This window comes from Mustela putorius, unplaced genomic scaffold (genome assembly GCF_011764305.1).
Source record: "Mustela putorius furo isolate JIRA1106 unplaced genomic scaffold, ASM1176430v1.1 tig00003834_pilon_pilon_pilon, whole genome shotgun sequence".
NCBI lineage: Eukaryota > Metazoa > Chordata > Mammalia > Carnivora > Mustelidae > Mustela > Mustela putorius.
This window is the reverse complement of record NW_025421987.1, coordinates 47,029,273-47,046,830: the sequence shown is the minus strand read 5'-3', so window position 1 is coordinate 47,046,830 and position 17,558 is coordinate 47,029,273. Positions and strand designations below refer to the sequence as shown.

At 43.5% G+C, this 17,558-nt stretch overlaps 1 long non-coding RNA gene across 1 annotated transcript in view; it reads left to right on the top strand.

The window, feature by feature from the left end:
- Window positions 1–6,187: 6,187 nt before the first annotated feature.
- Window positions 6,188–17,558, top strand: part of LOC106006015 — a 56,976-nt gene continuing 45,605 nt past the window's right edge. The window contains exon 1 of the long non-coding RNA XR_006609106.1: window positions 6,188–7,935. This is a non-coding gene — a long non-coding RNA (uncharacterized LOC106006015). The remainder of the gene's footprint in view (window positions 7,936–17,558) is intronic.

The following is a 17,558-nucleotide window of genomic DNA, read 5'->3' as shown; positions in this document are numbered from 1 at the left end:
GTTGGTCTCTCATTATTAGTGGGCCGATAGCGGGTAAGAGGGTATTGTGGTATGCTCTGCCCTCCCTCCTTTAGGACCAGGACACTCCATTCTTTGTGCCCCCCCCACCCCAGGAATTGCCCTCAGTAGAGAACTGCTTTCCCTGCAACTATGCCCACAAGCAGCCAGTGAGGGTACAAAAGCCCAGCTTCCTTTCTGCAATCTGGGGTATCTGAAGTGCCATCCAGTTTCAGAATTCCTCATGGAACTGGGCAGTTCCCTCTAACAACTGCATCGTAGTTCAGCTTTCCCCTACTGCCCCATCCTGCTTCCCGCACTCTACAGGCGGTGGTCCCAAGAGTACCCCCCAGTACACACATGCCACCTGTCCCACCTATGGTGGAAATATGTCAGTTGCTTTAATGGTTTTCTGTCTTACAGACCTAGGATTTTACATCTTTTTAAGGTTACTTGAGAAGATTATAGCATAATGAATCGTGTCTTCACAGTCCCAGAAATGATTGACCTAAATGCAGTTTTTTAAGGGAAGATGCTTTTTTCACTTCCCTTTATACCAAACCAGGAGCACCCAGAACAGCTGAGGTGAGGAATACAAAATGTGATGTTCCCAAGTCTCAAGCAGAATTTCAAGGTTTCTGGCCTCAGGGACTGTAGCCCCTCTGCACCTGTTCAGGCAACCTCTGGCTGCTTCAGGGAGAAGCAGGAGCTCCTGGTAATGGCTGTCTGCTATGTTCCTACAAGCTAAGCAGAGGACGGACTTGATGGGCACATGGATAAGAAGAAGGTGCAGAAGGGTTCGGAGCAATTTGGGGGCCAGACAGAGGTGCCAGGGCTTGAAGAGACACTAGGAAATGATTAGGGAAGCTCTCCCTTGAATGTTCATGCCCAGAAAGGAAGGTCACTTCCTGTAAAGATTGTTACCTGAGTTTAGTATATCAAGGAATGATGGTGGCGTGGGACACCCAGTGTTGAAATGGGGAGCCAGTGCCCACTTCTTTGTCTCAGGGCCTTACTGGAGTGAGCCCCAGCTGCTTTGCCCTCTGCTCCTTTTCCCCCCTTGTAGCCACTTTTTGGAGCCATTTGGTTATGTGTCAGGACTGGATCATTTGGCCATGAGAGAGTGCTTTAGCTCCTGCAGCCCCATGAGGGATGTTGTGAAGGACAGTGGGGAATGTCGTGGGTAGCCATCTTCCACACTGTTGACAGGGAAGATGTCTGCAGACTCTAGGAGTTGCTTACTTCAAAACGCCCTTTTTGGTGAAGGGTGCTTGCCTGAGAGGACAAAGCATCAGAAAGAAGACCGCCTCAACCAAGAGCCTCCTCCAGGAGACAGAATCCATTTGACAATCGACATCTTTTTAGATTCATATTCCTAAAAGCTGTTTTTTGCTCCCTCCCTCCTGACCGATGAACTACTTCTTTAGTTCCCTACCTCATCTGTTTTTGCATCTTTATCCGAGTGCTAGCTCCTCTTACTGCTGCTGAACCCAGAGCCACCACCAGCCTTCCCAGCTTTCTGGTCTGTCAGAAGGTCTTCATCTGCTGTTACTGTGGACGACAGCCAGATGCCTGCCAGCTCCCAGAACGCTGCCCGCTCCACCTTGCTTATGAGAGAACTTTCCAGCTCCTTGCTAAAACTTGTTTCTTGAAATCCTCTCTTAAGTATAAAATGTACTGTGGTGAAGACCTGTATCAGAGTGGGTGAAACCACTCCCACTTCAGGCAAAATCAAGTTTGTCAGAAGCACTTGCTCACTTTCATACAAATCACTTTCTGACATTTCTGCCACAGGGCACAGTGACTATCACCTGATCACTTCTTGCTCACTTGCTTATCTCCCACCTTGCTCAAGAGGCCTGTTGGAAGACTAGGAGGTTAGTTTTCTTTCATACCCTACCACTTGGCCACAGTTCCCAACAAGCCAGAACTCAATGAGAAATTTGAGAAGAATGTACACGAAGCTCGGATATGACAACCCTGGAGGGTACCACGTCCACTGGGATGATTTTCAGATACTGCTAATGTGTAAATAGACTTGTTTTCATACCTCCAGTGAATGAAGATTTGTGGTTCTTCCATCTGAACACACACAAAAAAGTGCTTGCATAGGATGTGTTTTTAAAACCTCTCGGTATTGTCTGCTTTTGTGATGTCCCTAGAGGAGAGACAAGGCCTTTCCCTGCAGGATGTTTCTGCAGGATGGGGCCAGTGTTTCTGCAGGATGGGGCTCAACCTACCTATGATCTAAAAGATGAACAGTGTGCTCAAGTTTTATCAACATTTGGTTTAAAAATCACTATTAAGGGACGCCTGGGTGGCTCAGTGGGTTAATCCTCTGCCTTCGGCTCAGGTCATGATCTCAGGGTCCTGGGATCAAGCCCCACATCGGGCTCTCTGCTCAGCAGGGGGCCTGCTTCCTCCTCTGCCTCCTCTCTGCCTGTGTCTCTGCCTATTTGTGATCTCTGTCTGTCAAATAAATAAATAAAATCTTTTTTAAAAAATCACTATTAACAGTTAAAGATATGAATGATGAAGATGACAGATTTTTAGTTTAATAAATATATTTGGAAATTATTTTTAAGAACCAGAACCAAACATGAGCCCAATGGACCCTCTTTCAAGTCTGATTAAAGGCATACACAGCGAGGCAGGTCATCCAACCACATTTCCTCCAATGGGGGTAATGTTCCTCTCATTCCCCTACCTTCAAACAGACAAGCCAGGGCAGAACATGAGAGGCTGCCTGCTACTTTCACCAGGGTTTTGAGTCAGCCCCTGGCAGAAAGGTGGGGAAGGCAGGCACCTTCAAAGGTCCCAGATCTCTGGCTTCCTCACCTGTATTCAGGGATATAGACCTCCAGAGGAAGAGTCTTCTGAGAGAGACAGGGCTTGTGAATGGACACCAGCCCCAGTGTTTCCAGAGACAATTTCTCAAAAAACATTTCTAAAACCTCTTGGTTAAGGATCGCTACTGCAAGGGCAGCTGTGACCTCCCGGTCAGACCTGTGCCAGAAAACTTGCTTGTTTCTTGACTGGGCAGGTTAAAGACCGGCCTGGCCAAAGAAATAAGCTTGCCGGAGAGAGTTCCTCCCTCCTCCCCCGTCTCTTCCCCATCGTGAATCCCTTTGGAAAGATCTCTCAGAGCCTGGAGGGCAAAAACACCAGCAAGTTGCAGGGCTGGGGTTTGGCCAGGGAGGTGGGTGCCTGCTAGGACAGGCTGCAGCCACTCCCAACCATAATGATAAAGGACAAACACAGAAACTGATGGGAGAAAAAATCTGGGGATATACTGTTGGTTTGCAACCTCAGGGGCTTTCCAGGTGGAATCCGAAACAGCCCCGTAGCTAGAGGGCAGGGAGAAGGTAAAGAGGCAGGCCACTCCAGGTTGGTAGGTGGCAATTCTAAGAAGAAAAGGGGGCTTAACATTTAAGACTTGTCTTGGGCGGCAGCAAGATAAATGCATCCCATACTCACTCTGCAGATCTTAAAAGTTCACAAAGAGGCCTTAACTGGGTTTAGTCACGTACACTGTGCAGATGTTCTCAACTGTAGCAAGGCTGTGTCCTTGGAGCAGCCTCTGGGAATGGGAAAGGCAAACAGAAACCCCGTTCCGCAGACATGGAAGGCAGAAGGAAGCCTGAGGGCCAGGGTCCAACTCATGGACCAGCTGGCAGTCCTGGCTTTTTGATGACCTTTCCAACTGACATACGACTAGCAGAATAAGCCTAGAAATGAAAGACCACAACATCCATATATCATCAGCCATGCGAACCATAGAGGCACTGGAGGGTAATGGCCGATCAGCAGTCAGCAGCTGTTTCTCCCTCCAGGTGGGCAGGCAGGGGATGAAAACTCCAGTGCCAGCTGCGGCAGTTGGTCAGCGGAAGCAGTCTCCTTTGTGTTTTGTTTTGTTTTGTTTTTAGATTTTTGTTGCAAGACAACATTACCAATCGCGGCACTAGGAGGCCCTGACTGAGTTAAAGTACTGCTGGGTATAAATTAATGAATTGAAAGACAAACGGTGAATCCATCTATTCATTTGATAAGCTGCCATTTGAGAAAATTTAGTTGACATTTCTTTGCACACATGCACACACATATAAATAAACAGTCCAAATCCCTTAAAATAATCCCTGTGCATACTCCTATAACCTTCCAAATTTTCTGTAGGATTTTGTCATATTCAATAAGCAGTATTAGGGGTACCTGGGTAGTTCAGTAGGTTGGGCATCTGCCTTCAGCTCGGGTCATGATCCTGGGATTCTGGGATTGAGCCCCATGTCGGAATCCTTGCTCACTGGGGAGTCTGCTTCTCCCTCTTCCTCTGCTCCTCCCCCCGGCTTGTGTTCTCTCTCACGTTCAAAATAAATACAAATTTAAAAAAAATTTTTAAAAAGTAGGCATTATTAGAACACACTCTGCCATGGACTATCAATCTGTTAACTTTCTTGGCATAGTTTTAAGTGAAAAGAGACACCCTTAGTAGGGAAAGTCAGAGTGTACTATACACACCCTTACCTGTCATCTTCCTTCCTGTGAGATACGGTGTGTATATGTCTGTAAGCACCCCTCTCCCTACAGCACACACATACTGTGGGTGGTTGGGGATATCTGAAGGACCTCTATGGCTGGAACACCTGCTTGAGAGAGGAGGAAGGAAAGGTTTGCTCATAAGCCCAGGAATCGTAAGCCAGTGCCCACCCCACTTGGAAATACTCGACTTTCACTGTCAGTGTTAGGGAACCCAGTGGAAATCTTTTTTCTTGGAAATTGGAAATTCTCTAACAATAACCTGGAATCAGGAACTCATTTGTTATACATGGACTTTCTTTCATCTTTGTAAATTCAGGGCTTGAAACAACAGCTGATGTATGATAACAGGCTCCCGGTCTTTACTGAATGAGTGAATGTATGAATGGAAAAGTGACTTACACACTCTCTCAAAGTTTGTTGACTTTTGGTTAGTTTTGAATAAACAAATAATGCTCTCACCTTCAGCACAGATGATCTGGGCAAAGCCTGGGTAAGTTTGAAAGATTGGCCTCTTACCACCCTGTGTTCTCACTTGTGCTGGATTGAGTCAAGAGAGGAGAGGACAGAGAAAAGTGTGAAAAGTTGCAAAGGTGAGGCATTTGCCTGGCTCAGGAAGCAATTGGGTGGTAGTAGCAAATAAGCTGATCTAATCAGAAAAAATACTGTGACTACTAGGGGGGAAGCCTAAGGGGACACCCAGACCTTAGTCACTCGGCCTCTGGTTCCTAGAGACTCAATAGCCTTATCTTTTCTAGCACTTGTCCACCAACTCGACTTCTTTTCCAACCAAGCTGGGCCCTTGGGTACTGGATCCTTCTTCTCACACCCAGGAAGTTTACTGGTTTATTTGTTATAAGCCAAGAAGAGACTAGGGAAGTATGCAGGCTACACATCTTTGCTAAGCCCCAAGCCAGTATGGTTCATGTTTCAAAACCAAAACAGCTGCTTTATTCCCCTCCCCCAGTCCTTTACTAGCTAGTTGTCGGCTTGCTGCCATTAACATGCTTGTTATAACTGGTAGCCACTGGATTCTTCCATACTTAAGTGTGGGCAGCTGTTAACAAGAAAACACTTGCCTGGAGAAGCCAGAGAGCATGGGAGGGAATGAGTGTTTTATATAGTCAAAAACAGATGACTAAGAACTACATCAAGAAATCCATAATACTCCCAGCTGCTTACCACATGAATTTGTAATATCTTCCCAGGAGAAGTTCTAACAGTACAGAAGGTGAGTGACCATCCCAAGGTCACGAAGAGACCAAATTACTTGTAAAGAGCGGATCTCGACTCTGGAGTTCTAGCAGGAGAAAGGTCCACACCCAATCTTTTCATACAGGGAGGGAAAAGCCTTAAATGCCAGAGGGGCCAACACAAGGCATCAGGCTACTGCTTCAAGCCTGAGTTCTGAAAGGTTTGCCAAACATTCACCCATCCTCATCTTAAATTCAAAGACAGTCCTGTTTAAATCCCTGGTTTAAAAGGTGAACTTTCAGGGGAACCTGGGTGGCACAGTTGGTTGGGTGTCCAACTCCTGGTTTTGGCCTGGTCCTGATCTTGGGGTTGAGGGATCTAGCCCCGAGTTGGGATCCCTGCTCAGTGTGAAGTCTGCTTGAGATTCTCTCTCTTCCTCTCTGTCTGCCCCCTTCACTTTGCACCCACGTGCGTGTGTGCTCTCTCTCTCTCCTTCAAATAAATAAATCTTTAAAAATAAAAGGTGAACTGAACCCAGGCATATTCAGTCAGAAGCCCATTTAAAAAGGCCTGCAGGAGTGGGGGCAGCTGGGGGGTTCGGGTCATGATCTTGGCCGCTGGGATTAAGCCTTGCATTGCACTCCCTGCTCAACAGGGGAGTCTGCTTTCTCTCTCTTTCTCCTGCCCATCCCCCAGTTCATGCTCTCTCCCACTCACTCTCTCTCAAATAAAAATAAATAAAATCTTAAATAAATAAATAAAAAGGCCTCCTGGATCAGACACAGATCCTGTTTTCCTCCTACCCTCTGCACCCATCTGTGTATTACTAGGCTGAAGGAGAAACCCTTTCAGCCAGTTGAATTAGTAACTAGTTTGTAACTTGAATTAGTGACAGTCGAGTTGGTCGAGATACTTTTTCACAAACCCGGAGCAAGTCTCCTAAGCTAACCAGGGGCACTGGCTCCAAAAGCTTGTGCTGATGAGTGTAGGGAATGTGCTTAACAAAATTTGAGGACTACTGTGGCCAGAGCATGAAGCACAGGAAGGGAGACATAATTTGTTTCCCTAATAATTAAACTTTAAACAATAATAAAAAAGTAAGAAATATAGCACCAACTACCAGGCACTATTTTAAGTACTTAGTCCTATTTTACAAACCAACACTCAGAAACAGAGAGCCTGAGCAAGGGGCTGAGAAAGGATTTAAACGTAAGTTTAAAAGTTGTGAAAATTAATAAAAGAAAAACTCATTTAGAATGAAGTCGGGAGGCCAGGATGGGCAGTTCTCATGCCCTACTATTCCCGGTGATTGCAGACCCAACAGGGAGAGGGGCTGCTTGCAAGTCAATAGCACTTTACTCTCCTTCGCTACATTTAAGAAAAGGTTTTCTCCTCCACCTTGGCAACAGCCCAGCCAATGAGAGACCGTCACAATCAGCCAATCAGAAGCCAGTATACTGTGACCTCTCCGTTTAATCCAACGGACTTTCCGTTTGTAACAGCCCTTCCCCAACTGTCCCCTTTCCTCTATAAAGGAGCTTTCCTCTCCTTTACTGTGTGCACTTTGCTATGGTTTTGCCAGTACATGTTCGTTCTGGGTGTGTAGTTAGGATGGTTGCACAGGATAGAAGAGAACAGGAAGTTAAACAGTGTTGTTAAACGGGGGAAGGCGCTGCTTGTAAAGACATGTACACTAATATCAAATCGGAATGCTGGAATTCATGGGATCGGAGGTCTGGAGTGAAGACCGTTGTTTGCAGCGTGGGCTCTGGTAAAGAGACAGAGAGGGCCCTGGGCTGTTAGAGCGTCTTGCCGGCTTCAGTTCCACCTTCGAGCAGGGCAGCCTCCACTCTGCCTTTTGTCTCGCACGTTTCAGAAGAGTCTATGAAGGTGAAGGTGGTTAGCGCTACATTGGAATGTTGAATTCTGAGGAAAACTCCTAAGGAACTAGGACCAAGCTAATATGGCCAGAGGACAAGTGCATGTGCCTTGGAGGCTAGGATGTTCTAGTCTGTGCAGACTGTGAGGAGAGACCCAAAGCCACCAGAGTGCAGGTTTCTGCCCTCGAGGGGCTGACAGTCACAGCTAAGAAAAAATACGCACTTGGAAGACTTGAGATTTAGCATCACAAAGAAGCAGGAACATTCAAGTGTAAACTCAACACTCAACAAAGAAGCAGAGACTAGCACTGGGCTGGCCTCTGAACAGCGGGTAGGTGAGCTTTGAGCCACATGCCTCTGGGGCAGGTCGTGGGGAGACACACTGCGGGTCAGGGCAGTCAGAGCCTGCAAAAGGACCTCCCATTTCTGAGATCCTGTCATTATGAGAGATCCATGAAAGATGATGAGGTAGTATTTGGAGGGGTTAAATGGTGCCTTTAAAAAAGGCCATCATCTAGAAAATTGGATTGTGTGTACCAGAGCTCAGGGCATAGACGGTGACCATTTCCTCCACTGCGCAGCCACCCTTAATCAGAAGGTTCCTTGAGGAAGAGACATCCTATTAGGGAACCTGGACTGAATCGCCCCTGGAAAAACCGAGGCACGTGGAGATATTGGATGTTCAGAGGTTTAACACCAGTGGACTCAGGAGAGTGATCTCCAAAGGCCTGAGTCCTGAGCACAAAGGAGGTGATTTATACACCTTTACTTCCATTTATGTGGCACTTTTGCGCCCGGGACAGGCAGGGCAGGGGGGAAAATCCGGAACATCTCTGAGACCTGAGACCAGGACTGGCATTCCCCCCCCCCCCCCCCCCCCCCCGCTGGCTTGGTCAGCTATTTTTTTTTTTTTTTAAGATTTTATTTATTTGACAGAGAGAAATCACAAGTAGATGGAGAGGCAGGCAGAGAGAGAGGGAAGCAGGCTCCCTGTTGAGCAGAGAGCCCGATATGGGACTCGATCCCAGGACCCTGAGATCATGATCCGAGCCGAAGGCAGCAGCCCAACCCACTGAGCCACCCAGGCGCCCCTGGTCAGCCATTTTAGAACACAGATTTTCCTTATCATTCAAGAAACCCCACTGGGATTATAAAAGAGAACATGGGTCAGTGGCTGCGGTTTGCATCTGCAGTTTCTTCACCCCAGGGGTAAGCCACTAGTTGGGGTTCCTCTAGTGAGGCTGTCACAGGGGCATGGGGTCCCTGGAATCTGGCTGATTCTTGGGGTGGGGGGGGAGGCACACTATTATGGAACCACTTTCAGATAGTTAATTAACAAACTGCCTTGGATGGATTCTGAGACAGCCCCTCTTTAAAATAGCTGCCTCTCCGAGGGATCCAGATGATCATCAAAGTGGCATAGATGAGGTTTTCAAAGTACCCTTGCACTGCTTTTAAACCATAATGTCTTGGTTTCATGTATTTGCAACTTACTTATAAACATGTTGGGGAAACTCATTGAAAAGCCATGACTAAAAAAAAAAAAAAGAAAGAAAAAGCATGACTGTCAGTTGACCCATGAGCTGGGCCTTTGCTCCTCTCCCTTCCTTCTCTGTCCTTGAAATGTGGGTTCTCTTTGCTCCTGGAGGCTGCTGCAAGAACAGTGCCTTCAGATAATGATGTGTTGTTGAGAACACCTGCCAAGTATACGTGACTGAACCTACTGAGGTCCTTTAGATAAACTTTCAATATTTGGCACACAGGTATGGGGATTCACCTCTCTTGCTGCCTCCCAAGATGAACCTTAAAATTAAGATGCCTTTGGGGCGCCTGGGTGGCTCAGTGGGTTGGGCTGCTGCCTTCGGCTCAGGTCGTGATCTCAGGGTCCTGGGATCGAGTCTCGCATTGGGCTCTCTGCTCAGCGGGGAGCCTGCTTCCTTCTCTCTCCCTCTCTGCCTGCCTCTCAGTGTACTTGTAATTTCTGTCAAATGAATAAATAAAATCTTTAAAAAAAAAATTAAGATGCCTTTGCTTATCAAAACTGCCACCTACCAATCTGGAGGGGTTTACATCTTCTTTTGGCCTCTCCCTGCCCTCCACGTATGGGGGCCAGTGTCCTATTTCACCCAGAAAGCTCTTGAGATTACGAACCAGCAACATCGCAATATTCATTTCTAATGAATATGGATTTAAAAATTCTGCCTGCTATACAGTCTGATCTTGTCCATTGGAGTCATTTGTTAAGGATCTGATAGAATCTTCTGCAGTCTTCTATTGTTTTAGAGCAAAAATTTCTTTTTTTCCTATTTTTTAAATCATTAACACACAGTATATTATTAGTTTCAGACATAGAGTTCAGTGATTTATCAGTTGCATATAACACCCAGTGCTCATTACATCACGTGTCCTCCTCAACGCTCATCACCCAGTTATCCTGCTCCCCCCACCTACCTCCACTCCAGCAACCCTCAGTTTGTTCCCTATAGTTAAAAGTCTCTTAAGGTTTTTCTATTTGATTTCATCTTATTTTTCCCTCCCTTCCCCATGTTTATCTGTTTTCTTAAAATCCACATATGAGTGAGATCATAGGATAATTGCCTTCCTCTGACTGACTTATTTGCACTTAGCGTAATACCCTCTTCTTTCATCCATGTCCTTGCAAATGGTAAGATTCCAATTTTTTGATGGCTGAGTAGTATTCCATTGTGTATATATACCACATCTTTATCTATTTGGCCATTTGGGCTCTTTCCATACTTCGGCTATCATGGACATTGCTGCTGTAAACATTGGGGTTCCCGTGCCCCTTTGGATCACTACATTTGTATCTTTAGGGTAAATACACAGTAGTGCATTTGCTGAGCTGTAGGGTAGCTCTATTTTCAACTTTTGAGAAAACCTCCACTCTGTTTTCCAGAGTGGCTGCATCAGCTTGCATTCCTACCAGCAGTGTAGGAGGGTTCCCCTTTCTCCACATCCTCACCAACATCTTTCATTTCCTGACTTGCTAATATGACCCATTCTGACTAGTGTGAGGAGATCTCTCATTGTGGTTTTGATGAGTATTTCCTTGGTGCTGAGTGATGTTGAGCATTTTCTCATGTGTCTGTTGGCTGTTTGGAGTCCTTTGCAGAAATGTTTGTTCCTGTCTTCTGCCCATGTCTTGATTGGATTATTTGTTCTTTGGGTATTGAGTTTGATAAGTTCTTCATAGATTTTGGATACTAGCCCTTTATCTGATATGTCATTTGCAAATATCTTCCCCCAATCTGTCAGTTGTCTTTCGGGTCTTTTGACCGTTTCCTTTGCTGTACAAAAGCTTTTTATCCTGATGAAGTCCCAATAGTTCATTTTTGCCTTTGTTTCCCTTGCCTTTGGTGATGAGTCTAGCAAGAAGTTGCTGCAACTGAAGTTGAAGCGGTTGCTGCCTGTATTCTCTTCAAGGATTTTGATGGATTCCTTTCTCACATTTAGGTCTTTCATTCATTTGGAGTCTATTTTGTGTGTAGTATAAGGAAATGGTCCAGTTTTATTCTTCTGAATGTGGTTGTCCAATTTTCCCAACACCATTTGTTGAAGACACTGTCTTTTTTCCACTGAATATTCTTTACTGCACTGTTTTAGGTTAGCTGACCACATAGTTCAGGGTCCATTTCTGGGCTCTCTATTCTGTTCCATTGATCTATGTGTCTCTTTTTGTGCCAGTACCATACTGTCTTGATAACTACAGCTATGTAATAGAACTTGAAGTCCTTAATTGTGATGTCACCTGCTTTGGTTTTCTTTTTCAACATTCTTTTGGTTATTTGGAGTCGGGTCTTTTCTGGCTCCATACAAATTTTAGGATTATTTTTCCCAGTTCTGTGAAAAAAAAGTTGATGGTATTTTGATAGGGATTGCAATGAATGTGTAGATTTCTCGATGTAGCATAGACATTTTAATAATATTTGTTATTTTTTTTAAGATTTTATTTATTTGACAGAGACACAGCAAGAAAGGAAATACAAGGAGGGGTAGTGAGAGAGGGAGAAGCAGGCTTCCCCCTGAGCAGGAAGCCCAATGCAGCGCTTGATCCCAGGACCCAGGGATCATGATCTGAGCCCAAGGCAGATGCTTAATGCATGAGCCACCCAGGTGCCCTAGTATTTGTTCTTCTAATCCATGAGCATGGAACATTTTTCCATTTCTTTGTGTCTTCCTCAATTTCTTTCTTGAGTATTCTCTAGTATTCTGAGTATAGATCCTTTGTCTCTTTGGTTAGATTATTCATAGGTATCTTAAGGGTTTCGGTGCAATTGTAAATGGGACCGACTCCTTAATTTTTCTTTCTTCTGTCTTGGTGGTGGTGTATAGAAATGCAACTGATTTCTGAGCATTGATTTTATATCCTCATACTTTACTGAATTCCTGTATGAGTTCTAGCAGTTTTGGAGTGGAGTCTTTTGGGTTTTCCACATAAAATATCATATTATCTGCAGAGTGAGAGTTTGACTTCTTTGCTTATTCTGATGCCTTTTATTTCTTTTTGTTGTCTGATTGCTGAGGCTAGGACTTCCAGTACTATGTTGAATAGCAGTGGTGATAGCAGACAGCCCTGCTGTGTTCCTGACTTTAGCAGAAAAGCTCTCAGTTTTTCTCCATTGAGAATGATATTTGCTTTGGGTTTTTCATAGATGGCTTTTATGATATTGAGGTATGTACCCTCTATCCCTACAGTGTGAAGAATTTTGATCAAGAAAGGATGCTGTACTTTGCCAAAGGCTTTTTCTGCATCTCTTGAGAGTATCATGTGTTTCTTGTTCTTTCTTTCATTATTTTATCACATTGATTGATTTGTGGATATTGAACCAACCTCGCAGCCCAGGAATAAATCCCAGTTGGTCATGGTGAATAATCCTTTCAATGTACTGCTGGATCCTACTGGCTAGTATTTTGGTGAGAATTTTTGCATCCATGTTCATCAGGGATATTGGTCTGTAATTCTCCTTTTTGATGGGGTCTTTGGTTTTGGGATCAAGGTAATGCTGGCCTCATAAAAAGAGTATGGAAGCTTTCCTGCCATTTCTATTTTTTTGGAACAGTTTCAGAAGACTAGGTATTAATTCTTCTTTAAGTGTTTGGTAGAATTACCCTGGGAAGTCATCTGGCCCTGGCCCTTGTTTGTTGGGAGATTTTTGATTACTGTTTCAAATTCCTTGCTGGTTATGGGTCTGTTCAGGTTTACTATTCCTGGTCCAGTTTTGGTAGTTTATACTTCCCTAGGAATGCATCCATTTCTTCCAGATTGTCTAATTTATTAGGCATATAGTTGCTCATAATATGTCCTTATAATTATATGGTCTCCCTGTTGGTTGTGATCTCTCCTCTTTCATTCATGATTTTATTAATTTGGGTCCTTTCTCTTTTTTTTTTTTTTTTTTTGATAAATCTGGCCGGGGGGAACTGTCACGTTTTCATTTTCATTTGTTCCCATGTATTTTTTAAATTCATGTTTAATTTCCTGGTTGACCCATCCGTTCTTTAGTAGGATGCTCTTTTAACCTCCATGTATTTGTATTCCTTCCAAATTTCCTTTTGTGATTGAGTTCAAGTTTCAAAACATTGTGGTCTGAAAATATGCAAGAAATAATCCCAGTCTATTGTACTGGTTGAGACCTGATTTGTGACCCAGTATGTGATCTATTCTGGAGAATGTTTCATGTGTACTCAAGAAGAATATGGATTCTATGGCTTTAGGATGGAATGTTCTGTATTTATCTGTGAAGTCCATTTAGTCCAGTGTGTCATTCAAATCTCTTGTTTCCTTCTTAATCTTTTAAGATGATCTGTCCATTGCAGTGAGGGATGTTAAAGTTCCATACTATTATTGTATTATTGTCAATGTGTTTCTTTGATTTTGTTATTAATTGGCTAACATAGTTAGCTGCTCCCATGTTAGGGGCATAGATATTTAAAATTGTTAGATCTTCTTGTTGGACAGACTCTTTAAGTCTGATATAGTATCATTCCCCATCTCTTATTTTAGTCTTTGGCTTAATATCTAATTTGTCTGATAGAAGGACTGCCACCTCAGCTTTCTTTTTTTTTTCTTTTTTTAATTTATTTGACAGAGATCACAAGCAGGCAGAGAGGCAGACAGAGAGGAGAAAGCAGACTCCCCACAGAGCAGAGCGCCCGATGCGGGGCTCGATCCCAAGACCCTGGGATCATGACCTGAGCCGAAGGCAGAGGCTTTAACCCACTGAGCCACCCAGGCGCCCCCCCTCAGCTTTCTTTTGATGTCCATTAGCATTGTAAATTGTTTTCCACCCCCTCACTTTAAAACTGGAAGTGTGTGGATCTAAAATGAGTTTCTTGTAGACAGTATATGGATAGGTCTTGTTTTTTTTTTTTTTTAATCCATTCTGATACCCTGTGTCTTTTAACTGAGGCATTTATTCCATTTACATTCAGAGTAACTATTGAAAGACATGAATTTAGTGCCATTGTATTGCCTGTAAGATGACTGTTGCTCTATATTGTCTCTGCTCCTTTCTAGTCTGTTACTTTTAGGCTCTCTCTTTGCTTAGAGGACCCCTTTCAATATCTCCTGTTGGGTTGGGTTGGTGTTTGCAAATTCTCTTAGTTTTTGTTCATCCCGGAAGCTTTTTATATCTCTATTTTCAATGACAGCCTAGCTGGATATAGTATTCTTGACTGCATATTTTTCTCATTTTGTGCTTGCTATGTGAATATATCATTTCAGTCCTTTCTGGCCTGCCAGTTCTCTGTGGATAGGTCTGCTGCCAAACTAATATTTCTGCCATTGTATGTTACAGACCTCTTGTCCCGAGCTGCTTTAGGATTTTCTCTTTGTCACTGAGACTTCTAAGTTTTACTATTAGATGATGGGATATGGACCTATTTTTATTCGTCTTGAGGGGGGTTCTCTGTGCTTCCTAGATTTTGATGCTTGTTCCCTTTGCCAAATTAGGGAAATTCTCTGCTATAATTTGCTCCAATACACCTTCTGCCCTTCTCTCTTGCTTTTTTCTCCTTCTGGGATCGCAATTACTCTAATATTGTTTCATCTTATGGTATCACTTATCTCTCAAATTCTCCCCTTGTGGTCCAGTTGTTGTTTATCTCTCTTTTGCTTAGCTTCTTTATTCTCCATCATTTGGTCTTCTATATCACTAATTCTCTCTCCTGCCTCATTCATCCTAGCAGCAAGAGCCTCCATTTTTTATTGTACCCCATTAATACTTTTTTTTTAAAATTTTAACTCGGTTAGATTTTAGTTCTTTTCTCTCTCTAGAAAGGGATTCTCTATTATCTTCTATGCTTTTTTTCAAGCCCAGCTAGTATCTTTATAATCGTCATTCTGAACTCTATTTCTAACATCTTACTAATGTGAGGTCCCTGGCATTCAGTACTCCCTCTTGTTCTTTTATTTGAGGTGAGTTTTTCCATTTTATCATTTTGTCCAGAGAAGAATAAATGAATGAGAGAACAGAATGCTAAAAGGGTAACAAGGACCCCAGAAAAATATACACTAAACCAATCAGAAGAGACCCGAAACAAGGTGAGAAAGAAGGGGGGAAAATTATGAGGCTGGTGAACAGAAAAGAGCCACACACTAGATTTTGGGTGTATTTTGGTGTCTTAGAAAAAACTGCCTCCCAATATCTTTTTTTTTTTTTTAAAGATTTTATTTATTTATTTGACAGAGAGAAATCACAAGTGGCTTAACCACTGAGCCACCCAGGCACCCCTGCCTCCCAATATCTTAAAGAAAAAAAAATATATATATATATATATATAAATATATATAAATATTTACCCATATATTTATATACCCATATATTTATATATTTATATACCCATATATATATATGGGTAAATATGAAAGGATGGAATATGAATGTAAAGATGAAAATTTAAAAAGATTTTAAACAAGGAATTGTTAAGAAGTTGGTTGAAAAAAGGAAGAAAATAATTTTTTTTTAAAAGATTTTATTTATTTACTTGACAGAGAGAGATCACAGTAGACAGAGAGGCAGGCAGAGAGAGAGGGAAGCAGGCTCCCTGCTGAGCAGAGAGCCCGATGCGGGACTCGATCCCAGGACCCTGAGATCATGACCTGAGCCGAAGGCAGCGGCTTAACCACTGAGCCACCCAGGCACCCAAGAAAGAAAATAATTTAAAAACAAGAATATGATCAGGCTGGAGACTAGAACAAAGCCATACACTAGATTTTGGGTATATTTTGGTTTGTTAGAAGACACTGTATCCCCAAATTTTAAAGTAAGAAAAACATATATATGCAAAAAAAAAAAAGTTTAAATACAATGAATGGATAGAATGACTATAAAAATGAAAATTGAAAAAGATTTTCAAAAAGGTATTGGGGTGCCTGGGTGGCTCAGTGGGTTAAAGCCTCTGCCTTCGGCTCCAGTCATGATCTCAGGGTCCTGGGATCGAGCCCCACATCACTCTGCAGAAAGCCTGCTTCCTTCTCTCTCTTCCTGCCTGCCTTTTTTGCCTACTTGTCATCTTTGTCTGTCAAATAAATAAATAAAATCTTAAAAAAATAAAAGGTATTGTAAGATGATTAAAAAAGGAGAGAGGAAAAATTTAAAAATAGAAAAAAAATAATGAAAATTTAAAAAATTTAACTTTGAAAGATTAAAGAATCATGGGGGAAACAAGCCATGAATAGCATGTGCTATATTCCCCTAGCTCTGGAGTTCTGAGGTTCTCATTGATCGGTGAATTTGGTCTTGGCTGGATGTTCTTGATCTTCTGTGGGAGGGGCCTGTTGCCATGATTCTCAAATGTCTTTGCCCAAGGCTTCTGCACTGCCCTTGTCAGGTGCCAGGCTAAGTAATCTGCTTGGGTTCACTCTCAAGAGCTTTTGTTCCCTAAACACTTTCTGCATAGCTTTGGAGGATGGGAATGAAAATGGCAGCCTCCCAATCTCCAGCCAGGAGAGCCAAGAGCTCAGGGCCCCACTCCTCAGTGCACCCTCAGAGAAAAGCAGTCAATCCCTCCCTTGTGGTCTCTGGCCATGCTTCGGTCTCACCTGGCCTGTGACTGAGCGTTTCTATCTGTGGCGCATGGCCTCATTTGGAGCCTCCAAACCCAGCAGATTCCTGCTGTGTGCTGCCATGCCACTTCTCCTGGGGGAGTAAAGAGGAGGTCTCCCCAGATCTGTCACTTGTGGGGTTCCTGCTTGAATAGCAGTGGCCTGATATGCCTTGGATCACAGTTTAAGCCCGAGCTGAGAGCCCCCTTCTCGGCTCCTTCTCTGCAGCCAGGTTCCCTGCTCTAATACCTGGGAACTCTGCCACACCCAGACACCGCCAGACTGTGACCCCAAGGGTCCCAAGAGGGTCCTTGTGAGTGTTCCTCCCCTCGCTTAGCTGCCAGAGCAACATCCCTCAGTGAAGCAACTTCTAAAAGTTCTGATTTTATGCTCCTCTGCTCTCTTACTTGCCTGGGGCCGCCCCCTCTCCCCATGGTCTATTTTCCCATATATCACCTCAGATTCACTTCTCTGCACGTCCTGCCTTCCAGAAAGTGGTCACTTTTCTGTTTGTAGAATTGCTGCTGTTATTTTCTTCAATCGCCTGTTGTTCGTAGGTGTTCAGAGTGGTTTGATATCTAGCTGAATTCCTGGGACCAGATGAAATTTAGGTCTCCTCCTCTTCTGCCATCTTGCTCCTCCCTCGCGGATCCATTCTTCTGCATCCTCTCATCTGTTGGTTCCTTTTAGTGTATTTTTCATTTTATTTTATTCAACTGTGATTGGTTCTTTTAAATATTCTTTTTGTTGACATTGTGAATACATCCACTCTTCTCTCCAGTCCAGTGAGCATCTTTATGAAAATTACTTTGAACTTCAATCTGGTAGACTGGTTCTCTGAATTTTCTTCCCCTGTGATTTCATCTTCCTCTTTCATGTGAGGCACA